Source organism: Acinonyx jubatus, chromosome A3 (assembly GCF_027475565.1).
Source record: "Acinonyx jubatus isolate Ajub_Pintada_27869175 chromosome A3, VMU_Ajub_asm_v1.0, whole genome shotgun sequence".
NCBI lineage: Eukaryota > Metazoa > Chordata > Mammalia > Carnivora > Felidae > Acinonyx > Acinonyx jubatus.
In genome coordinates, this window is record NC_069388.1 from 118,751,464 (window position 1) to 118,776,230 (window position 24,767).

Here is a 24,767-nt window from a genome sequence, read left to right on the forward strand (position 1 = left end):
ATTTTTTTTATTGTGCTCTCTTTTATTGATCCATTGGGATTCTTTATAGATTCCAGACATAAGGCCTTTTTTGGATACATGTATTACAAATACCTTCTGCCATTCTGTGCTTTTCCTTTGTATTCTTCTAATCATGCCATTTGATGAACATACATTCTTAATTTTAATGTTTTATAATTTATCAACTTTTCATTTATGGTTAGGATTTTACTGTACTGTTTAAAAATCTTTGACAGAGAAATCCTAGCAGTTGGAAAAAATAATGATCACTTCGTAGAAAACTAAAAATATTTAAAGCAAAAATAGGGCATTTATTCACTTCAGGAAAAAAATTATACTAGAACCAAAACATAATCATAGTTTACCACTTGTTTCAATTGTGAGGATTATTTGCACAATCACCGTAATATAATTAATCAACCCTTGACCGCTGGTTTGTCCAAAGATTATTATAATCTTCAAGGTCTCGGAAGGGGTTCAATAAGAAGTGGCCATCTTCGCAACCTGAGATCTGAACAAATCGAAAGTAAAACAAAAGGGGGGCAGAGAGAGGTTACGATGTCACCTTTATTATAACTGATAGAAGCCAGTTTGGAGGATTTAGCATCAGGTCTTTTTGCAAAGTGGGATGGCTAATACAGAGCCATACTTGGGAAGAATTGTCCCTCGTATGGGCAGCACTGGACCAAGGCAAGCTTTCTCTCGTGAGTCTCTGGTGTTGCCCATTCAGCCAACAGGTGATCGTTCTCCATAGAACACCACTAGATTTTCAGAGCTGTCTCCAGAAAGCAGTTTCATTTAAAAAGGAGGAAAGTTGATCTGTCATTTTTTTTGGTACAAGGAAAACCATTCCAGGCAGTATTCGTGTGGGAGTATGTTTCAATTAAGATACAGCCAGTGCTGCAACAAAACAAATTCCTAAATGTATAATGTTTCAAGCACAATATAAATTGATTTCTTGTTCATGTAACAGGCCAAATCATATGTTCCTCATCAGCGGAGGCAGCTCTGCCATTTTCCACACATGGCTTCCAAGGGTGGTAGAGAAACATGTGAGGGAGGTTTTTATGGGCCAGGCCTGGAAGTGTCACTCATCATTTCCACTCACATTCAGCAAGCCGGAGACCTAACTGCAAAGTAAGATGGGAAATATAGCCCAGCTATGAGTCCGGGAAGAAGAGCCCATGAATTTTGGTGAACAGTTACCAACCCTGCCACTGGGTGTGGGGTTCATTTGGGCAGAATCTTATACTTATTTCCCGTTGTCTCCTGTGCCTGATACACAGTAGGCACTCAATACGTGCTTGTTGAATGAACAAGAAAGTGAGAAGAGCATGGGCTTCAAAATGAAAAAGGCCTAACTTCTAATCCAAGTGCTGCCACTTTCTAATTGTATTAATTTAGGCAAGTGACGTGAATTCCTCAAGCCTCAGTTTCTCATCTGTATAATGGAGAGGAAGATAGGTTTGTGGCCTGCTTCCTGGGCCATCCCAGCCAGGTGTGGGAACGGAAAGTGATGAAAATGTGCCAGCAAAAGTAGCAGTTGTGGAATAGGCCTCTTTGACTTCCTCCCAAATGGCTCTGGGAGCGGGGAGGGGGCATGTGACATGGAGCCAGTGGCTGTCTCATGACATTCTTAAAGAGCTATAGTCATCCAAGCAGCCCATGGAGTTGACCATGTCCCTGTTACCCAGCTCTGATGTCAGGGGTGAAGTCTATTGCCCACTGGCCAAGGCCTAGGCTGAGGCTGCAGGTGCCCCATGCCTTCATGCTCCAGGTCACTGTGTGCTCTCTGTGTCTAGTCTCTCCAGAGTCCCGTGGGCTGCACTCTGCCACCTGAGCTGCCCAGCAAGGGTGCCTCAGGTCATAACATTCTGCCTCAATAGCTTTCAAGTGAAATGGCTTTGTTTGTTTCTGCTCTTTTGTGCAGTCTCAGGAGGATTAAGGCAAAACCCCACAGCAGAGTCAGCGGATGATGTTAGTGACAGGCAGTTAACAATACTCATGACACCTCTCCCACTCTACCCGAATATGCCCCATTCTCCGTAGAAGGAGCTATTTCTCAGGCCCTCCTTAATTCTTCAAGCACCTGGGTCCCTTCCCACCAGATTTCCAGATCCTATCCTTAAACTACTGTCTCTGAATTTAGGTTGGGTGGCCACGCTGGGACCTTCTCCACCCCATCTCTATCTGCTTTGTAGGATTGATGTTGGGATTCAACGAGATAAAGTAGATACAATACCATACTTGGTGTTGGCATCAAGGAGGTGCAGAATAAGTGTCAGTTCTCTTCCTATTCCTTGGGAAATTTCTGGCATCACTGAAACTGATGGTTCCATCATCTGCCCCCTGAAGGGAGGCCCTGGCTACATGCATCTTTGAAGGCTGGCACAGACAGTTTCAGTGCTGCATTGCTTTGGTACCTAGGGCAAGGTCAGCAAATTCACAGTTAACAGGCAGTCTTGGATATAGGGCCTATTTTGAATTTTCTAAAATAGGAAACAGGAGGCTGATGTAGGCTAGAAGGGAGGGATATCATGAGAACAGCATATTTACACATATGATTTTTTCCAATTAGCCACAGATATTTACTATCCAAATGGCTGTGGGAATTACTAATGAGGTGCTACTGTCCTAACAGCTGTTGTATACGAGACCCGCATTTCGGTCCTGCTAGGAAGCCAGAATTAGACCTCAAAATGACATGGCAAAAAGGGAAGAAGTTGTGAAAGAGAGAAAGTATGTAAAATAAACTCATGTCTCAACAAATGTCTTCAGGCTGGAGTAGAGCAGAAGGGAAGAACAGAAAAGGAGAGGTGTTCCCAGGGACCGAGGAGTGAGCAGATGAGGGCCCACACTGGGAGGTAGTGGTCTAACTAGTTTGACAATGGCAAGTGTGGGACACTGCAGATGAGAAAGCAGGAAAGCTTTCGGATGTGTTCCATGCGGGACACACTGACTGAAAGGAACAGAAACAACCCTGAGGTCAGAGCTTGAGGTGCTGCGTGGTGCTCCTGAGCTTACAGCACAGAACCAACAGTCAGAAGACCTGCGTCTGTCACTTTGGACAAATTACTTATCCCCTCTTGTGCTGTCTCCTCATTTGTAAAGGGTCTCTACCAGCCTCATAGCAGTTTTGTGAGGCACAAATACAACGATTTTGGAGAAAGAGCAGCACAAGCGACAATATCCTGGACAAATGGACACAGTACAGTTCACCATCATCGTTCTCATTGTTGCCTGCAGAGAAGCTAGAAAGGGATAGAGTTTGAGGGAGAATACAATAAATTCAATCTTAATGTTTATTTATTTATTCTGAAAGAGAGAGAGAGAGAAAGGGAGAACAAGCAGGGGAGGGGCAGAGAGAGAGGGAGAGAGAGAATCCCAAGCAGGCTCCATGCAGGCTCAGCACGGAGTCCATTGTGAGACTCGATCTCATGACCCACAAGACCACAATCTGGGTCAACATCAAGAGTCAGATGCTCAAGCAACTGAGATACCCAGGCGCTGCTAAATTTAATTTTAAATGTGCTAAGATGTTGGCACAATATCCAGAAGAGAGCCAAATAGCAGCCATTGGGTGGGGGTGGGGGGGGATGAACTAAGGAGTTAATGAGTCAGGGCCATTATATCTGATAAGAACATGTTTCTATAAAGTGTCAAGTCTTCCAGCTTATTGATAACAATTTTGGAGCGTAGACTCAACTGTAGAACTAGGATTTATAATCACTTGCATGGTATTGAAGTATACACAAGACATGTGAGGATCAATGTACTGGTATTCCTGTGCTATGGAAGCCTGGATGTGGCTGCTGCAGCACTAGAAACCCTTGGTTGGAGGCTCTTTCATCAATGTCCTTGAATGTCCACCAATGTGAAATATACAGAAAATAGCAAAAACAAATAAGACTGAAATGAGAAAAAAAAATGGCATAAGAGTAAGTAGGAAAGAAAGAAAGAAAGAAAGAAAGAAAGAAAGAAAGAAAGAAAGAAAGAGTGGGGAGGGGCATCTGGATGGCTCAGTCGGTTGAGCATCCAACTCTTGATTTCAACTCAGGTCATGATCCCAGGGTTGTGGGACTGACCCCCTATCAGCCTCTGCGCTGAGCATGGAGACTGCTTAGGATTCTCTCCTTCTTTTTCCCCACCCCGCTCAAGTGCATGTGCACACACACACACTTTCTCTCTCCAAAATAAATTAAAAAATGGAAAAATAAAAAAGAAAGAATAAAGGGGGAAGTAAAAAGAGATGCTGAGTGAAGAATGTTTGTCAATTGGATACAATAATATATAAACTAGTGAAAAAAAGATTTGTATATATCTAAGAATGTAAATTAATGAGCTAGGCTGAGTATTGTGTAAAAAGTGGTGGTGACAACAGGAAACTTACTTTTCCTAAGAAAAACCTATAGGTGATCACCCTCTGTAAAATAAAGTATATTGTATGTGCATAAAAAAGCAACTACAATTTGAATGAATCCCATGAGGGTTCCTAATGAAAAGCAGAGTTCTCTTCATAAAGCAAATGGTCACTCCCATTATTTAAGTGATGAACTGGTTAATTGCACCATTTGTCACCTTGGTAGACCTTTGTTGTTGTCCTCTAGGACTCTTTAGATCAAAATAAGGATGTATGCTGAACCAGAAGTTCAACTAGAGACAAGACATTTTCCACCTTCTCTCCCAAGTGTGTCCTCTTGAGTAAGTCCCAGGAGACACCAACCACTTCGCCTTCCAAAAGTAGTCACACAGTGCATGACTAATGAAGTGAGCCCCAGACTCAGGACCATCCTACCCTTATGGTCTGGGACAAAAAGGTGAACTAGGCAAGCCTAGTTCCCTCTGCTGGATCTTTGCACTAAAAAACACAGCAGTGGTAGCTAAAATTGCCAACTAACATTGAAGAGTCAAGGAACAACAAAAAAGCAGAGTGAGCTATCAGTAGACAGAGGAAAACAGATGTGCAGAGAGAAGCAGAGAAGCCACAAGCCAACAAGATGTACCTCATTCATGCAAGGAAAAAGGCCTTCCCATTTCGATTTGAGTGTGTGGACATCCTTACCATAGTGTACATTTCCAAGAGATAATAGCTGATAATAGCTGCCACTTACTGAGCACTTACTAGGCTCCAGGTGCTGTGTTACCTGCCTTTTTTTCTTTCTATTCTCACCATGTCTCTGTGAAGTAGGCAGTAAGATTACCACCGAAGGCCAAAAGAGACAGAAAAGTCGTAAGCCACTAGGGAGTGGCAGAGCATCGATCCAAGTGCCCGACTCCAAAATCTATGCTCTTAACACTGCATTGTGCTCCATCCCCCTCCACACACACACCCCCCCCACCACCACCACTGGCCCCCAGTAATTAGAATAGGCAGACTGGGCAGTTGTCCTTATTCAGAGGCCATAAAGTAGTCCTCTCCTCCTCCCACCAGCTTGAGATGTTAAAACGAATCTTACTAATTTATACCAGGAAAAAGAATATCAGATTGGATTTAAGAAACTACGCTTGCACAGTTTTCTGATAGACGAGGTAGGTGACACACCTGCTCTGGGCTCTTGCCTTCTGGGGAAGGGAAAGGTGAAAGCAATAGAGGAGCTGGATGATCAGGAAATAGAAGAAAAGCTCAGAAAGTCACTCTTAGAAAAAGGTTAAGTTAAACAGTAGATTAAGAGGAAGCCCAGCAAGAGAGTAGCCAGGAGATGCTGATGAGGGAGGATATCAAGAGGCTGAGTGGAATGTGACACATCCTGTGTGGGAGCTGAGTGGAGTGTGACACATCCTGTGTGGGACAGTGAGACTTTAAGTATGTAGGGAAATCAGACCATGCTTCCCTGTAAGCTGGGTGAGCTAAGAACTGGGCTTTCATTGAGACTGAGGGGCACACATTACCTGGTAGAACTAACATCATGAGATAAAGTGAATGAATGAATGAATGAATGAATGATATATTTATTCATAATCATTTATTAAGCAAGCTCTTAGTAGATTGTCAGATAAGTTTAAGTTTAAATCATGAAACCATGTACCTACAATTTACCAGCTTCGTGTGTTATATAATCTAGGATTTCCACACTCCTTAGCACACTAGTTTTGCACTCACACATTGCCTGTGTAAGTTGAGATAAAAGAAATGTAACAGAGACCCTGAAGAGGAGAGGAGGGGAAAGGAGAGGAGAGGAGGGAAGGGAAGGGAAGGGAAGGGAAGGGAAGGGAAGGGAAAGGGAGGGGAGGGGAGGGGAGGCGAGATGAGACAAGACAAGGGAAGGGAAGGGAAGGGAAGACAAGACAGGACAAGGGAAGGGAAGGGAAGGGAAGGGAAGAGAAGAGAAGAGAAGAGAAGAGAAGAGAAGAGAAGAGAAGAGAAGAGAAGAGAAGAGAAGAGAAAGGAAGGGAAGGAAAGAGGGAAGTAAGTCTGTAATCTGAAGGACCTGGTCAACTTCTAAAAAAAAAATGCTCTTTAAAAAAAAATAAGCTTAAAAAGTGCACCTTCACCCAAGATTCTAACACTATCTAGAGGAGAAAGCAGGAAAAGACCTCTCTGACCTCAGTCATAGCAATTTCTTACTTGACACATCCCAAAGGCAAGGGAATTAAAAGCAAAAATGAACTACTGGGACCTTATGAAGATAAAAAGCTTCTGCACAGCAAAGGAAACAATCAACAAAACTAAAAGGCAACCAATGGAATGGGAAAAGATATTTGCAAATGACATATCGGACAAAGGGCTAGTATCCAAAATCTATAAAGAGCTCACCAAACTCCACACCAGAAAAACAAATAACCCAGTGAAGAAATGGGCAGAAAACATGAATAGACACTTCTCTAAAGAAGACATTCAAATGGCCAACAGGCACATGAAAAGATGCTCAACGTCGCTCCTCATCAGGGAAATACAAATCAAAACCACACTGGGATACCACCTCATGCTGGTCATAGTGGCCAAAATGAACAAATCAGGAGACTATAGATGCTGGAGAGGATGTGGAGAAACGGGAACCCTCTTGCACTGTTGGTGGGAATGCAAACTGGTGCAGCCACTCTGGAAAACAGTGTGGAGGTTCCTCAAAAAATTAAAAATAGACCTACCCTATGACCCAGCAATAGCTCTGCTAGGAATTTACCCAAGGGATACAGGAGTACTGATGCATAGGGGCACTTGTACCCCAATGTTTAGTGCACCACTCTCAACAATAGCCAAATTATGGAAAGAGCCTAAATGTCCATCAACTGATGAATGGAGAAAGAAATTGTGGTTTATATACACAATGGAGTACTATGTGGCAATGAGGAAGAACGAAATATGGCCCTTTGTAGCAACGTGGGTGGAACTGGAGAGTGTTATGCTAAGTGAAATAAGCCATACAGAGAAAGACAGATACCATATTTTTTCACTCTTATGTGGATCCTGAGAAACTTAACAGAAACCCATGGGAGAGGGGAAGGAAAAAAAAAAAAAAAGAGGTTAGAGTGGGAGAGAGCCAAAGCATAAGAGACTCTTAAAAACTGAGAACAAACTGAGGGTTGATGGGGGGTGGGAGGGAGGGGAGGGTGGGTGATGGGTATTGAGGAGGGCACCTTTTGGGATGAGCACTGGGTGTTGTATGGAAACCAATTTGACAATAAATTTCATATATTGAAAAAAAACCACAAAAGATTCTAACACTATCACCTGAAGGAAATGTTTTCAAACTATGGATCATGTAATCAATGCAGTTGCTCCTGACCAGCAATTTATTTTTTAAAAGAATAAGAACTGTTTAAAATTTTTTGTTTTAATTATTCACACATACACACATGTGTACTAAATTAAGATGTAGAATGTATTTCTTGTTTTGTTATGGGTCACAACAACAACAAAAATTAGAAAAACACTGCCCTCTCCCTGGCTGCCCCATTGAGATTATTTTATTTTCTGCACATGCTCATTTTTACTTTCTTTAGTCTGAATAGTGAAAAGACTTCATCTGTTTTTCAAATATAAAAGTATATTCTAATATTGAATGTGTTTTTCCAAGCAATCCTTCCCCCACCTGCAACTGGAGATTCTTCTATTGCCCCAAGGGTCAAAGGTGCCCTGGTTGAGAATCCCTGGACAAGGGCAAGGGAAATCCAGATTCTTGGGTAGTCATAGCAACAGCAATCACAGCAAGGAAGCCCTATAAATCTCTTTGGGATGTTACTGTGTTCATTTCATCACACTATTTCCAAGAAGAACTTGGAGATCAGTGGGCCACCAGGAGTCTTATAAACTGACATTTAGTATCAATGAGTTCTCAGGCTGATTAAAGTTAACAGGTGGTATTTTCAGTATGCCTCTATTCTAGAAATATCAGTATTTTAGCCAGGGTGATCTTTAAAATATTAAATGGCTGCCAGCATGGCTACTGGACAATCTGAATGAATGTTGACCATAGATAACCAATAGGTGAAGTCCACCTGAAGGTCACCCTATATTAGCAATGAAGGAAATGCATGATTAGACACCTGGCTGTCCCCCAAACAATATTTGTGATTGTAAGAAGACATCTCAGAGCAAGAGCTAGAACTGGTCAAGGTCAAAAGGTATCAATGAAGTTTAAACTATTTTATTTTAATATTGCAGCTAGCAATAATCAGATGTAGTGTGGGAGACAGCAATACACAGGCGTGAAATGATAAAAGGTCTTCAAGAAAAACAAAGATATCTGGAAACAAGAAGAAGAAGGTAAAGTAGGTTTTTTTTTAAAGGTATAAAAGTCTATAAGGGACAGATGGAAGAGAAAAGCAAAACAGAAGGCTCAGAAGATCCAAGATAAAGAAATGAAGATCATATCTTACTTGATTAGCCCAAGTCTGGAAAAATAAGATAGGAGTAAGAAGAATATATCCAAGATGCCTTTAATGGAAAGAATATATATTAAGGTACAGAGACAGGAAATTGCCTAAGGTTTCCTTTTAAGACATGCAAATACCAGGGAACCCTACTTGCTCTAGGGATCTGGGATCCAGGACTAGGCTCAGAAATGAGGAAAGACTGGCCCGTGGGCTCTAACTGATGGAGTCAAGGGAAAGATAGCAAGCATGGGCAAAGCTGGAAACATGCCAGAGAGTCCCACTGAAGTGCCAGGCCAAAGGATCTGGGCTAAGAGACAGAAATAACCAGGTGCTGGGCAAAGGAACAGGAATTGAGATCCCAGGACAAGGCAAGTGGTTTACAATGACAGGTGGGAGGCAGAGCCTGGGGGTTTCCCAGGGCACTGGACTATCATTGCAGAGGATTTTTACAGGGCTATTTAGGGTGCTAAGCTGGTTTTACATAAATGTAATAGAGCCAAGCCTTAACCTCAGCAAGAAAAAATAGCCACAAAAACAGCAACAAAAATAACTAACTATTCTTTGTACCCATTATGGACCTTGGTTTGAATCTCGGTTCCACCAATTACTGGTGGCAGTATGGGTCTGTCTGACGTGGTACTTAATCTCCCCCTACCCTGAGTTCTCTCTTCTTTGAAAATGCAGAGAAGAATACTTTTACACTCTCTCCCTAGATGATTACATCTGAATACGTACTAAGTGTCTATATATTGACATCTCTCAAATTCACTGTTCAACCCAAAACTCTCCTCGGTTTCAGGCTCCTGCATCCAAACACAACTCAAACTTAACAAAAGCAAAATGAAATGACTTTTTCAGAGTCGAGGATCCTGGTTCTTGTCTAAAAGTCTTCACCTCCATAAATGGTACCATCACTTGACTCCTTGATTCTTCCTTCTCAATCATACCTAACATCCAATCCAATATCTCCTAGAATAAAATCCAAAATCCTTCCCAAGGCCAAGGCCCATGTCCTATGTCCTTCTATCCTTGCCTTAAAATGAACCTGCCATGGCCATGAAAATGCCTGAGATCTCTCTAATGGCTTCTGTCTCCCAAATCCCACCCCACCCCCACCCAGACCCTTCCACTTCTCTGCTCCCAGCCGCTGCTCCTCATTGCTGCCTTTCCAGGTTTTTCCAAGCCCTGTTTGGTTACAGGCTCTTCCAATTTTCTCCTAACCCCCTGGCATTTATAACCCATTTGGGATGCACTTCTCTGGCTCCACCGGCCCCATACCCAAAGGCCTTGGGTAAGAAACACTTGCCAATGTGCTTAAGCTTCAGTAAAATTTGTGCACAGAACTGCATCAGGTGGTCAGAGTGGGGCAGCAGAAAAAAAAGTACGTCGAGAGAGAATGTGTTAGAGACCAAAAGGTATAGTCTTTAATGGAAAAATATTGACAGCTCAGAAGGACTCAAGATCATCCTGAAGCTAAGGAGCCAGCACATCTCTGGGCTGGGCTTCTGTGTACTCCTTCCTCCCCCACCTCTTCCCTTTCCCTGCTCACAGCAAAACCACAACGTGCAGCCAGTTGAGTTATCAACCACTAGTACATTCCATGAAGTAGTGCAGTCCATAAAAGGCAGAATGATAAAGCATTCAAATGCAAGGCTTTTTGCCTCGATCCGTCTAATGTGTGGTTCATATCTAAACCTCAGAAACATTCAGGAAGCTGAGAAGCATTATATGCGGTAAGGATGCACAGGGAGTGGGGACACATGCTTCACTGTTAGGGCAGGTTAAAAGTGATGTAACTTTCCTTCCCTCCTTGAAGAAGGTACAAGATACAAATTCAGGAAGTAATCTTTCACGTAGGATTATGGCTCATTTTGTTTATTTTTTTACTGTTTGTTTATTTTTGAGAAAGAGAGAGAGTGCGAATGGGGGAGAGGCAGAGAGAGGGAGACACAGAATCTGAAGCAGGCTCCAGGCTCTGTGCTGACAGCAGAGAGCGCAATGTGGGGCTCGAACTTGCAAACCACAAGATCATGACCTGAGCCAAAGTCAGACGCTTAACCGACTGAGCCACCCAGGCACCCCATGGCTCATTTTAAATGCAGCTTCCAGGTGGAAATTCTTGCATGAGTGCTCTTTTCTAGGCCCTCTAGGATATCCAGACAGACCCTGGTTGGTTTTTGTTTTTGTTTTTGTTTATATATATAATTTATTGTCAAGTTAGCTAACATACAGTGTATACAGTGTGCTCTTGGCTTTGGGAGTAGATTCCTGTAATTCATCACTTACATACAACGCCCAGTGCTCATTCCAACAACTGCCCTCCTCAATGCCCATCACCCATTTTCCCTGTCCCCTCCACCCCCATCAACCCTCAGTTTCTTCTCTGTATTTAAGAGTCTCCTATGGTTTGCCTCCCTCTCTGTTTGCAACTATTTTTTTCTTTCCCTTCCCCCATGTTCTTCTGTTAAGTTTCTCAAGTTCCACATATGAGTGAAAACATATCTGTCTTTCTCTGACTGACTTATTTCACTTAACATAATACCCTCCAGTTCCATCCACACTGTTGCAAATGACAGAATTCTATTCTTTCTCATTGCCAAGTAGTATTCCATTGTATATATAAACCACATCTTCTTTATCCATTCATTAGTTGATGGACATTTGGGCTCTTTCCATAATTTGGCTATTGTTGATAGTGCTGCAGTAACATTGGGGTGCATGTGCCCCTTCAAATCAGCATTTTTGTATCCTTTAGATAAATACCCAGTAGTGCAATTGCTGGGTCGTAGGGTAGTTCTATTCTTAATTTTTTGAGGAACCTCCATACTGTTTTCCAGAGTGGCCTCACCAGTTTGCATTCCCACCAACAGTGCAACAGGGTTCCCCTTTCTCCACATCCTCACCAACATCTGTTGTTTCCTGAGTTGTTAATTTTAGCCACTCTGACCGGTGTGAGGTGGTGTCTCAATGTGGTTTTGATTTGTATTTCCCTGATGATGAGTGATGTTGAGCATCTTTTCATGTGTCTGTTGGCCATCTGGATGTCTTCTTTGGAAAAGTGTCTATTCATGTCTTCTGCCCACTTCTTCATCAGATTATTTGTTTTTAGGGTGTAGAATTTGGTAAGTTCTTTATAGATTTTGTACACTAACACTTTATCTAATATGGACAGACTCTGTTTTGTTCATTGTAGTATATCCTCCAATGAGCCAGTGCCTGGCACATAGTAGACATTCATTAAATACATGTGTTATGTAAATGTAACCATTACATGTAACCCAATGCCCTAGTTTCTCCCTGCCTTTTGCATTTTATTTGTTGTTGTTGTTGTTGTTGTTGTTTTAGTCTATTTATTTTTTGAGAGGGAAAGAGAGAACGAGTCAGGTAGGAGAAGAGAGAGGGAGAGAGAATCCCATGCAGGCTCCACACCATCAGCAAGGAGCCCAATGCGGGCCTCAAACCCATGAACTGTGAGATCGTGACCCAGCCTGAAGTCAAGAGCTGGATGTTTAAGCAACTGAGTCACCCAGGCACCCCTATAATTTTTTTTGTTTTGAAATAAGTATTTCAATCCTCAGAACACACTTGGTCCCTTCAAAATAACTGAGGCAACCTGGCAAGACAGGGACCCAGAGAGCTCAAATGATGAGCACAGACCATCAGAAAATATGCATAGTGCTCTTCACTCTTCTTCTTCATTCTTCATACTTCTTGCTGGTGCTTCTAAAGAATGCTGGAGTAGACACAGCTTTTCCTCTGATCATACATAGGAAACTGAGGCCCAGAAAGGAAGAGTAAGTTGCCCAGTTTTTCTCAGGTTTATAGTGGCAGTGCCAGGACTCTTTTGGAACTTCGGAAAATGCCTGAGCTAACCAGACTCCAGACTAGGCTCTGCCACTTAGAAATAGCCTGGGTAATATTTGCAATCCCTATGGGCCTTGTCTTCCTTCATAACAAGGAATAACAAGGGCACATGGGTGGCTCAGTTGGTTGATTTTGGCTTAGGTTATGATCCCAGAGTTGTGGCACCAAGCCCCAGCATGGAGCCTGCTTGGGATTCTCTCTCCTCCTCCTCCTCCTCCTCCTCCTCCTCCTCCTCCTCCTCCTCCCCCTCCGTCCCTCTCCCCTACTCTCTCTCTCTCTCTCTCAAATTAAAAAAAAAAAAAAAGAATAGCAATGCCTACCCACCTCATAGGAGTATTCTATTCAAAGACTGAATTAAAATGGGTAATTAAAATAGGATGATATAGGAAAGTGTGTACACAAAAACAATAGTTTCTTTATACCCCTTTACAATTTTGTAAAAATCGTAAAACTTTGTTATTTAAAAAAAAATTGTTTTGTCTGAAAATAAAGATCACATGCACAATAAATCAGTATTTATAGCAACTTACTTTAAAAAGCATTTCAACAACGTTAATTCTTGTGTCTGGCATATATGTTATCTCCTACACTCACACACGTGTGAGTGTGTGTGCACGCGCACACACACACACACACACACACACACACACACACACAGGCATGCGCCTCTCCTTCCTCATTATCCAGCTTGAACTGTCAGCCTGCAGAGAGGCAGCAGACAGGGACCCAGGAAGCAAGGGTGAAGAAGCTCCCACTTCAGATGGGTTCTGAGACAATTTTCCCCTTCCCTCAGGCTGAGATATTCTGCCATCTGTTTTGATTAAACCTTTCAAAATTCAACTTGTGTTTTTCCTTCCATTCCTTTGAAATCTCCTTTAATTCAACAGTCTTTAGGCTTTCTTCCTTCCCTTAACCACCATCTGGTGCTTCTGTTAGAAAGAAAAGAAAAGAAAAGAGAAGAAAAGAAATGAAAAGAAAAGAAAAAGAAAACACATACAACAAACACTTTGAGTTCCTTGGAAGAAAGGTATAATGATGAGGATAATTTATTCCCATAGTGAGGCCCATTACTATTTCCATGGCAACAGACTGTGATGTTCTGAACATGGGACTTTGTGATCATCACAAGAACAGGATGGCAAAAGGCCCTGCTCAGACTCTTTGTCCTTGTGGATTCTTTGGGTAGTCACCCTTGGTGGCTCCCAGTTGTCTACAGAATTAAGTCCAAAGGTCTTAACGTGGCATTCAAGGCCTTCTGAGTCTGGTCCAATCATTCTAGGCTCATCATCTGTTAATCCCAGAGCACCTGGTATTCTGGCCATTCTCTACAGCTCACAGTGTCCTAGATACATCACATTCTTTCATGCCTCCATGCCTTTGCCTCTGTCATTTCTCCTTATAATATCCTCCCTCTACTTCTTTTGTTTTTTTTTAACCTAATGAAATCCTCCTTATCCTAAAGGTTTAGCTCAAATGTTACCTTTTAGATGGATTCTTCCATGGCTCACCCAAACAACACAAATAACTCTTTTCTGTGCTCCCAACGTTTTTCTCAGACAGGTATGATGACACCTCACTTTTTTTTAAAGATTTTATTTTTAAGTAATCTCTACACCCACTGTGGGGCTTGAACTCACAACCCTGAGATCAAGAGTTGCACGGTGGGGTGCCTGGGTGGCTCAGTTGGTTAAGCATCTAGCTTCAACTCAGATCATGATCTCCTGGTTCATGAGTTCAAGCTCCACGTTGGGCTCTGTGCTGCCGGCTCAGAACCTGGAGCCTGCTTCAGATTCTTTGTCTCCCTCTCTCTCTGCGCCCCCCCCCCCCATGCTCGCGCGCTCTCTCTCTCTCTCTCAAAAATAAATAAACATTAAAAAAAAGTTGCATCCTCTTCCAACAGAGCCAGCCAGGTGTCTTGACACCTAACTTACAAAAAAAAAGTTATGTTTATATCTCTTGTATTTGAATTTGGATTATTTGCTGTTGGGATCTGTGCCTGTTTCATTTTTTATACCACTCCAATTATTTCACGTGATTTCTCAGAATGTCCTAAGGGTTATATGGGCAGGCATTTTATCTGCATTTTACCATTAAGGTTTGGAAAATGTAAGTGACTTTGATAGCTAGCTAGTGGCAGAGCCAGAATCTCACTGATAGAATGGGAGGAACGTGGACTTTGGAGTCAGGCATATTTGGGCTCTACCTGAACTTCCCTTCCTCGCTAACCTTCCGTTTCTTCACCTGTGAAATGAAGAGCGCATGAAATCACACATGTGAAGGTGCTTGATACATAATCACTACTCAAGTCATGTTAGTTTTCTTCGTTCCCCTTTCTAGTAGCATCTAGAAGCAAAACACAATTTTTCTTCCATTTTTGTTTCCTAAATTTTTATAAGGTGCTGAAATTCAGATGAACAAGCAAATGAATGTCTTTAGCATCTCCTAGAGAAAAATTTTTGCTTTAGTTCCCTTATCCGTAATCTGCTTCAATAACGGAAGCTACCTAGTAGAGTTGTAAACATTAAAGGAAGCAACCTATAGATACACAAGGCTCTCAGCACATTGTTTGGCATGGAATAAGTACTCGGGATGTTTGCGATTACATTATTACTATTACCTCATTAGCATTAGCATTATTTTTTTTTTTGCATGACGGAACAACAGGCCATGTGAGAATTACAAAAATTAGCAAGACTGTCTCACGACTCTGTCTTCAGGCTTTTCCTACGGCAGCCTGCCTCTGTACTCCAGACTTCTGCACAGTCATTTCCTTCTATTAGATTGGAGGTTTTAGATAGGGCTTCTGTGCCTTATCTGCAATTCTTTTTGTTGGGTGGACCCAAAACAAAGCCTTTCAGAGAAGAAGGCTTCGGTAAAATGCTGAAAGGTATTTCTCCAAAGTGAGCACTAACAAAGCCTCTGGCTTTCTCGCCATCATTAAGATGTTAATTTTCAAGGGGTACCTGGGTAGTTCAGTCAGTTGAGCAGTTGAGCTTCCAGATCTTGATGATTTCGGCTCAGGTCATGATTCCAGGGTCATGGACTTGAGCCTGTGTCAGGCTCCACAATGAGTGCAAAGCCTGCTTAAGTTAAGATTTTTTCTCTCTCTCTCTTCTTCTGCCCCTTTCCATACTCTTCAAAATAAAAAATAAAAAATTTAAAAAAAATTTTAAGATGTTAATTTTCAGTGGTAGCCTATTGGCAGGGGAGAGCCATTTTTTTGAAAATGTACGCATCTATAGGTCACTGGACCGAGCTTTTTGATCCTTTAGACACTTAAACTTGTAGCTTTTCTATGTAATGTTTCCTCATCGAACATACACAATTCCCAGGTTAGAATACAGACAGACAGTTCCTGATCTCTGGGGAATGTGGGAGCGTCTAAAGAAATTGTGTCCTGGAAAACATATCCACCGGGTATCAAGCACAGCACCACCCAGATGATCCAGGGGCAGGATTACTTAGATAGTCATTCAGCGTATACTTTAGGGAGTACCTCCTTCATTTTAGGCTCAGTGTTGAACTGAGCAATACCATGAAATCCTGCTTAGCAACCTGCAGTCCCTTCTCCCACGCCCCGTCACCAAACCAACCACCTAATGGGAAAGAATACTACTACCTTCAGATAAGGGAAATATGGTTCAGAGTTTTTAAGTGACTTGCCCCAATATCACAAGCATAAATGACAGAAGAAGGAGTTAAACTTAACCCAACTGTCTAAGATGCAGGGCTCACAGGCTCCCTGATACATCTCCCTGGATCCTGGGACCACTTACAGATTCTCCAAGATTCATTGCTGGGGATCACACCCCAGTGGCAAGTGCTGGCCTGTCTGTCCCCTTTCTTATGGTCTGTCATGCTACGGTTAGAATCAGAGTTAGCTTTGTTGGCTCTCCTTCTGGCCAGCACTTAGACTATGGTCTCTGGTCTGTGCCTTCTTAGGAAGGCACACTCAGGGTGCAAAGGATAAGAGGGAGGAGATTTGTGGTGTGTCCTTTAATTGCTTCCCTTTTAGAACTACCCCCCCCCAACTTTTTTTTTTTTTTTTTTTTTTTGGTTACAGCTGGGGTAGGGTGGGGGGCATTGATTGTGACTCACCACACACTTTGAGAGGCTCTGACTCATCTCAGCTCTGGTGTTCTTCCAACTCTGTTCAGAACACTGTGGGTGCCCTTCCCCAGCTGCCCAGAGCAGCCAGACCCGTTCAGATGTGCTTGCTTCAGCCCTAAATGACACCAAGTTCATTAGTAAATTAGACACACACACAAGAATCAAAGACTCCCCAGCAACCAACAGGGCTTAGGCAAGTTTTAGACTGCGTTGAAGCCAAGATTAATGTGCAATACCATTAGAATTAATTAACTGCTTTGCATTCAAGCATGCAGTTTACATTTGCATTGGTAGTATTATTGATAGTTGAAGGTCTGTCTTAAAGTTAAAAAACTTACAAACATTAACTAGAAATATTAAATATTAGTAGTTGAAAGTTAACTATAACTTTTTTAAGTTAACTAGAAGACAAAAGAGATGAACTTCTCTCTATTCATTATTTTATAGAGCGGCATAATAAGATATTCCTCTTAAGTTTGGGATCAGATCACATTTATCAAAAGTTAAGAAGCAAGCTTTAACTGCTTAAAGAATTACACTTTTGGCTGTTCCCGGGAAGCAAATCACAGGTGTTTCTTCAAGTACATAAAGGGCTCCAAGTTCATTGAATTGTTCCTGATTGCTATTTCAATCACTATGCAGTAACTCCATTTCCAAAAGGAATTTTGCATTCGGTAGAATTTGGGCGTTACACTGTCTTTTCTTTCCACGAGCCTGTTCCGGGTCACTCTCCAGCAGAGTTTTCCCTGCATATTTATTGTCAAGAGCACTTTGTCCCGTTCTCTGATCCCTTTGCTTACTCTAACTTGTAAACTTTCAATTTCCAGCATTTATCATGTTCTGTGAGGTGGTTTTTCTAGGAGTATCAAAAAATGGTCTCCCCCTGCAGTGAGTACCCTATATTACAAGGATGAACAACTTCCTTTTGGGGAAAGTTGGCTGTATCCCCACTTTTTTTTTTAATTTTTCTTTTTACATTTATTTATTTTTGATAGAGACAGAGCACAGTGGGGGAGGGTCAAAGAGAGAGAGACACACAGAATCCGAAGCAGGCTTCAGGCTCTGAGTTGTCTGCACAGAGCCCGACGCAGGGCTCGAGCTCACAAACCGCGAGATCATGACCTGAGCCGAAGTCGCACGTTTAACCGACTGAGCCACCCAGGCGCCCCTGTATCCCCACTTCTAAGAACAGATGTTTGTATGTTTTGATGAAGGCGCATCCAGAATCTCCTCCGACTCTCGCTTCTTTTGACATCAAGCTTCTTGTTTTCTACCTGGTCTGATACCTTCTACTTTTCTTACCGTACGTACCTCTGCAATGCCCATCTGCAGAGATACGGTTGTAGGCGGATGCTAGGATTTTTGTTACCTCCCTTGGCCACATTTTTAAATGTTTCCTAGTAACTTGTGTTCTGCAAGAAATGAAACAGAGCCATGGTTCTGCAGAAACTTGATAATGTCCTCCCTAGAGAGCTCCCCATTGCTCAGCCTCTCGGGGACCAGCCACAGCGACCTTCCCTCCTGGTGAGGGCCCTCCGCTCTCTCTCGGATGTTTTAGATGTATTTGGAACCAGGCAGTTTGGTAGGACAAAGGATGTTTTAAGGATTTAAAGAGAAAAGAAGCCGCCTACATTGAACTCATTCCCGTGCCGATGTTATTACAGTCCTTGCCTCTGACACCGCATGTGTTCTGGCTTTTAGCAGGATTGTTCTCCAGCTTTGCTCTGAAATGTAAAGCCCCATTGCCCACTGCAAGTCTTAATGAAAAGCAGCTCATAAGCAAGTTACGTAACCTAATTGTAATCCAGGGATCAGCTTGGTTATATTATTTAAAGAAATAGCATCCATTTTCTGTGACCTGATTTAGAAAAGAAACCAAGGGAAGAAAAAAAATACCCACTTCAGCACTCAGCTCCCTGCGCTCATTCTAATGAGAACCCTTGTAAATAATTCAGAAACAGTGACTTTTAAGAACATTAAACCCAACTTAGCTCAGGGTTATATCTCAAAGCAGCTTTAGCTGCTTAAAGCAAATTATAAGTGATCACGAAATATGGGCCTTATTTCTGCGGATAATTTAGTCACTTAGTAAGTTTAATTTCCTCATCAATTCCCCACACGTGGAGCCAACTAGAGGCAAGATGCTAGGGAGTGCTGAGACGCACAAGCCCTGCTCTCAGGACGCTTACAATCTCATTAGGGTTAATAATAACGTACCATCCCTGGTACATTAATTGGAACAAATGTATCGTAGTAATGTAAAATGTTAACACTTAGGTAAAAGAGGGTTGGTCGTTGGTGGGGTGTTTGCAGTAACTGTACAATTTTTGCAACTTTTTTTTTTTGTAAATCTAAAACTATTCTAAAATTAAAAGTTTATTTTTAAAAACCTGGATAGGGAAACAGTTGGGTACACAAATAGAAACGCATCCATGCTTGTTGCCTGGTTTATAGAAATAAAACGAGTCCTGCCTAATAGGCAGCTTCATAAGTAGTATGATTGCTTTGTGAACTTCAAAAGCACGAGACTGGATTAATCATAATCCTGATTCATGTTAATAATGTGCCATGAATCAAGGACTATGAGTCATCCTTTGGTCCTTGCATAAACTTCATTGAATTGATTGATACTCTATATAATCTATATAATAATACAATAAACCACTCAGATCCAACTCTCAACCCTTGAGCTAAAAGGCCTCCATGACTTACATTGACCTACGTGTTCCTCTTCTGTCGCATCCCCCAAATGCCCGCTGGGTAGTAACCGTCCTCTTAAATTTTGCTTTTATCATACCCTGGGTTTTTTTCTTTTTAAGTTTATTTATTTATTTTGGAAGAGAGCATGAGTGTGACTGGGGGAGGGCGAGAGAGAGAGAGAGAGAGAGAGAGAGAGAGAGAATCCCAAGCAGGCCCCATGCTGTGAGCACAGAGTCCGACTGGGGGTTTAATCTCAGGAACCGTAAGATGGTGACCTGAGCCACAAATCAAGAGCCGGACACTTAACCAACTGAGCCCCCCCAGGCACCTCTATCATACCATTGCTTCTCTGTACATTTTATTACACATACGTTTGGGCCAAAACTTTATGCTAGTTTTATTTGTTTTTGAACTTATACGTCATCTTCTGGGACTTATTCTTTTGGCCCAACATTATGTTCCTGAGATTTATTAATAATATGATTATAGTTAATGAATTTTCACTGTTGTATAATATCCAATAGCAGAAATATACCACAATTTATTTAACCATGTTTACATTAATTTACATTAACCATATTAATCAGTGGTTTCTAAAATTTTGCGACGATAAACGGGTTCTGCCACAAACACACACATGTGTCTCCTGGAAAATGTGTACTGATGTGGCCATGGAACTAGAGCTTTGTGAGACTGAACAGTCTTAAAACAGTTTAAGAACTAAGGCAGAACAGTTCACTTATGGAAATTATGTTATACATGTCCAGGGAAGAGCATATAATATAAATTCTTCACCTTTGAGGCAAAGCATAATAGGAATGATACACTAATTCCATGTCAGTTAAGATTTGATTTGTTTGTACCATAAAATCAAAATTAATAGTGGCTTAAACATCCATGTTGCTCTCATGGAAGCCATCCAGAGAGGAGGGGCCTAGAAGCATGGATGGGCACATCAACAAAGTCGTCATGGGTCCTGGCTTCTTCCAGCTTTCCAGTTTGCTGTCCCTGCAGCGGGACCTTTGTCTACATGATCCAAAAGGGCTTATCAACTTTTAGCCACTACATCTGCTTCTTAGTCGGTAAGGACAAAGAACAGAGGAAAAATGCACATCTCCTATTCAAGGACCCTTTCTCCAAATCGCACGTGACATTTCTAAGGACATCCCATGAACCAGAAGGTAGATATGTGGCTCAAACCTAGTTTCAAGAGAGGCTGTAAAACATAGTATTTATTCTGGGCATCCCTGTACTCAGCTAAAAATTCTATTACTAAAGAAGAATGGAAAAAAGGACTTTGAAGACAATTAGCAGTCTCTGAGAAAATTGTCACAGCTAAACTGAGAGCAGAAAGGAAAGCAACCCAACAAGGATTTCTGTTGAAAAGTACAAAGAAAGAGGCACCTGGGTGGCTCAGTTGGTTGAGCGTCCGACTTCGGCTCAGATCATGATCTCGCAGTTCGTGGGTTCAAGCCCAGCATCGGGCTCTGTGATGACAGCTCAGAGCCTGGACCCTGTTTTGGACTCTGTGCCTCCCTCTCTCTCTGCCCCCTGCCCCCCAAATCACACTCTGTCTCTCTCTCCGTCAAAAATAAATAAACATTAAAAAATATTTTTTTAAGTACAAAGAAAAAATAAATACTCATAATATCACCACCCAATGGTTACCAATTACCACCATTAACTTTTTGAGATATATTTTGCAACACTTTTTCATCCATATATACAACCATGTACATATCTCCAGTATATCCACAACTATACCTATATTTTAATAAATATATCCACACATTACTTTTAAAGGAACTATTTTAATTATTGCAGTAAGTCAAAGAGAAAGATAGCTAGGTTGGTTTTCCCCTTTAAACTCTTAATAAAGTTCACGGGGAAAGCAACATTGGGGTAACGACAGGAAAGAGGATAATGTGTCCTGTAATTGCATGTTTATATTTCTCAGAGTTGCTAAATGCAAAATAAGTTTAGCTGCATACAGTGTACCCTGGAATAAGGATTCAAAGGTGAATTTAAGGGGTACCTGGGTGGCTCAGTTGGTTAAGCATCTCATTCTTGATTTCAGCTCAAGTCATGATTACACGGTTCGTGAGATGGAGCCCCCCACAGGGCTCTGCACTGACAGCCCAGAGCAGGCTTGGGATTCTCTCTCTCCCTCTCCTCTGCCCCTCCCCTCCTGAAAGTAAATAAATAAACATTTAAAAAATAAGTAAAGGTAAATTTGAAAGGAAAAATGATTAGCCATTCGAGAAAAAGTGCAGGCATGTCTTCAATAGGGCAAGTGGCCAGGAAAACTAATGGACACAAGAACTCTGGGGAAATGCATCAACAAGAGTTTCCTAAACCACAGATAGGGAGAACAAGTATCAATAACTAGATTATTTACTTCTAAGAATGCCCTACCAGATGAGCATGAAAGAGGTTCTTTGGGGTTCTTTTCTCCGTAAAAGAGCCCCCTAGAGAGTGAACCAACATGGCATATGACCTTTGGTCAAGAAAAAGAACATTTACATAGAGCTGTAAATTCACTCAATAAACTTACTGGGACTGTGTTCCTGTCTCCACAGAGACCATAGTACAGGAGGGGAGACACAGAGGTGCCTGTAAAGGTAAGTTGACATTTAGTGGGTGCCAGACATTGTACTAAGCACTTTACATGCATTATCAAGTTTAACACTTATAATAATCTATTCTTATTCTTATCCCTCTCTGACAGATGAAGAAAATAAAGCTGTAGGTTAGGTAACTTGGTTGCAGTCACAAAGCTAGTAAGGGGCAGAGCTGCGATTCTATCCCAGATCCATCAGATTTTAGAGCCCCTGCTCTGGGCCATGACAACCCAAGTAGTTAGTGTTACGACAGAAGGTTGTGCAAAATTCTGAGGCAACACATAACAAGCATCAAATATCTGCCAGAGGAAAACTTGTAGAGCAGCACAAAAGTGAAAAAATGTGAAGTATAAATATAATGTCAGCAAGTGTTGAAATAAGATGAATGTAAGCATTGATAAACGAATGGAAAAGACAAGATTTCCACATCAGAGCCTAGTAAGCCTGGATTTTAGAAGCAGTCTTTTTGTTTTCGTGATTCACTGCATCATTCAATCCTATATCACCTAATCTCTTTATCCCTATTTTAGTAGTTAATCATACATGGACACCTTATCAAGCTATCTTTTCTCTGTGAGCTGCCTCCACATGTAGACTAACTATTGGCCATAAAAAGCAACATACAACATGTTTGATTCTTTTCTCTTTTTTGTTTTTCGGATCCTTCACTGAGGTACACATTATCATACTAGGCACTGAGTACGTATGTGAGTTGAAGTGATATCCATTTATTTAAGGTTGATTCAAAGTGGTAGATAGAGAAGATACACAAAGAAGACCCAACATATGGATAATAGAGAGTCCTGAAGAATGAAAACAAAGTGCTAAATAGAAGAAATATTTAAAATTAGAATCCAAGAAAAATGTCTAGAAATAAGAAAAGATTTGAATCCACCTATTGAAAGGAACACACAGAGATGAGACTGGAAACTAGACAGGCACCCGGTCATGCTGGTCCTTATAGGTCACTACAAGAAATTTAAATTTTGTTCTAAACGCAGTAGGAATCCTTTGGAGGACTTTAATCAGAAACACCATTGATTCCACAAAACGGAGAAGTAAAAATGTGTGTGGACCTGAAAAAAAATGAAATATGAGCATTAAGACATGGTTGTGCTTTACAACACAAGGCCTTTCTGCTTCCATTTAACTGTGGCAATTTTCCTACATTCCTTCCTGCATGGGACTCCCCCCCCCCCCACCTTTTCTTTCTATTTATCAAGGTTCTACCCATGAAGAGATTAACGTTATGCCAACTTTTTTGGCATGAAGAATTGGGAAAGAACGGCAAGCAATTTAGGGATTAAGAGTGTGAAATGAGAGCGGGAATTGCTGAGATAAAGCCCTAGAAAGCAATCCCAGGTGAGAGGCACAGGAAGGGACCAGGGAATCGGAAACCTGTTGCTAAGGTAGAAAAAGCTAAAAATTAAAGTGCAGCGTTGGGGGTGAAAGAGTATGAGGAAGCATACTCAGGAAACAAGGCTCAGGACAAGGCCTGAACCTTTTTATGTTCAGCAAACCCTGGAATATTAAAGTCTCCATTCAAGGGAAGGTGGTAGAAATGGAATCAGAGAAAGACACAATCAGGAAGATTTTGAAAGAAAAAAATTAATGCTTTCTATCCAAATCTATACTTTGGTGAGTGTAGAAATGTTAGGGGCTTCCCTGTCAAACTTGCCATTTTAATATCACTGTTATTTGTTTTTCATACTCTCTGTATTCTTAATTTTTCATTCTCTACCGCTCAGATTAAATGTAATTTCCTGTATGATTAAAGTTCTCATGTGGAGTGTTTTGGTGAGAATAGCATGGGTATCAAGCTATTGTGGACCAACTTCCACACTACAAAATATCAAAATGCTGTATAAAATAATACAAAGAATTTAATTAGTCGAGACTGAGAGAAAGAAGGGAAGAAAGAAAAAACAGAAAGGGGAAACTTTGCCAAGAACAAAAAGTGGGTTGAAAATCAGAGCAGTAGACTCCAATTATCCTGTAGTAACCAGGCAAAGTGGGATACTGGACCTGGTTATAAGGGCATGGGCCTGGAGGCTGGGGATTGAACATCCACATAGGGAAAAATACATGACTTGAGAAAGGCAGGGTGTCGGAACTGGGACCTGGCCAAGATGGTCTATTAAATTTATGAAAAGGGAACTAAAGAAAAAAAAGGGGGGCATCCCAAAGGTCCCTGTGCCTAATACTAGATATATTACATGTCCAACAGGGGAATAAAAACTCTAGACTATTCAAATGAGGGTGTGGGAATTCATATTTTTAGTGCCCCTAAGGTGTGGAAATTCCCAAATTGGTCTAGGACTCCCAAAATTTCTCAAGCCCCAGCAAGAGAAAATATAAAACATCAGAGCAAAGTGGCTCCCACAGTTCAAGGGACTAAAATGAGAAAGAAAAAAAAAAAAAGAACATCCTAGATCCTCCAAAATGAGCTCATAATATACAAGAGAGATGAAGAAATGAGCCAGCATGAGATGGAGCTCACATGCACAATGGGAAGAATGTGTGTGCTATGAACTACATACAACAGCAAATCAGAAAGAGAATACTAGATATTTAAGTTAAAATGATAAAGGGGTTGACACCAAAAACATGATCCTTAAAAGGAAAAATTGATAAATTATACCTCATCAAAACTGAAAA

The 24,767-nt window shown here is 41.5% G+C and overlaps 1 long non-coding RNA gene across 3 annotated transcripts; it reads right to left on the reverse strand.

Annotated features, from left to right (window-relative positions):
• Nucleotides 1-6: 6 nt before the first annotated feature.
• Nucleotides 7-23,299, reverse strand: LOC113592446 (uncharacterized). 3 transcript variants are annotated; one of them, XR_008289644.1, is made up of 4 exons: nucleotides 22,043-23,299; nucleotides 16,777-16,903; nucleotides 2,243-2,423; nucleotides 7-900 (listed from the first exon to the last, which is right to left on the reverse strand). It is a non-coding gene; the product is annotated as an uncharacterized LOC113592446 (long non-coding RNA). The 3 variants fall into 3 exon arrangements; XR_003412319.2 differs by having other exon boundaries at nucleotides 7-511; nucleotides 21,524-23,299; XR_003412318.2 differs by having other exon boundaries at nucleotides 21,524-23,299.
• Nucleotides 23,300-24,767: the final 1,468 nt, after the last annotated feature.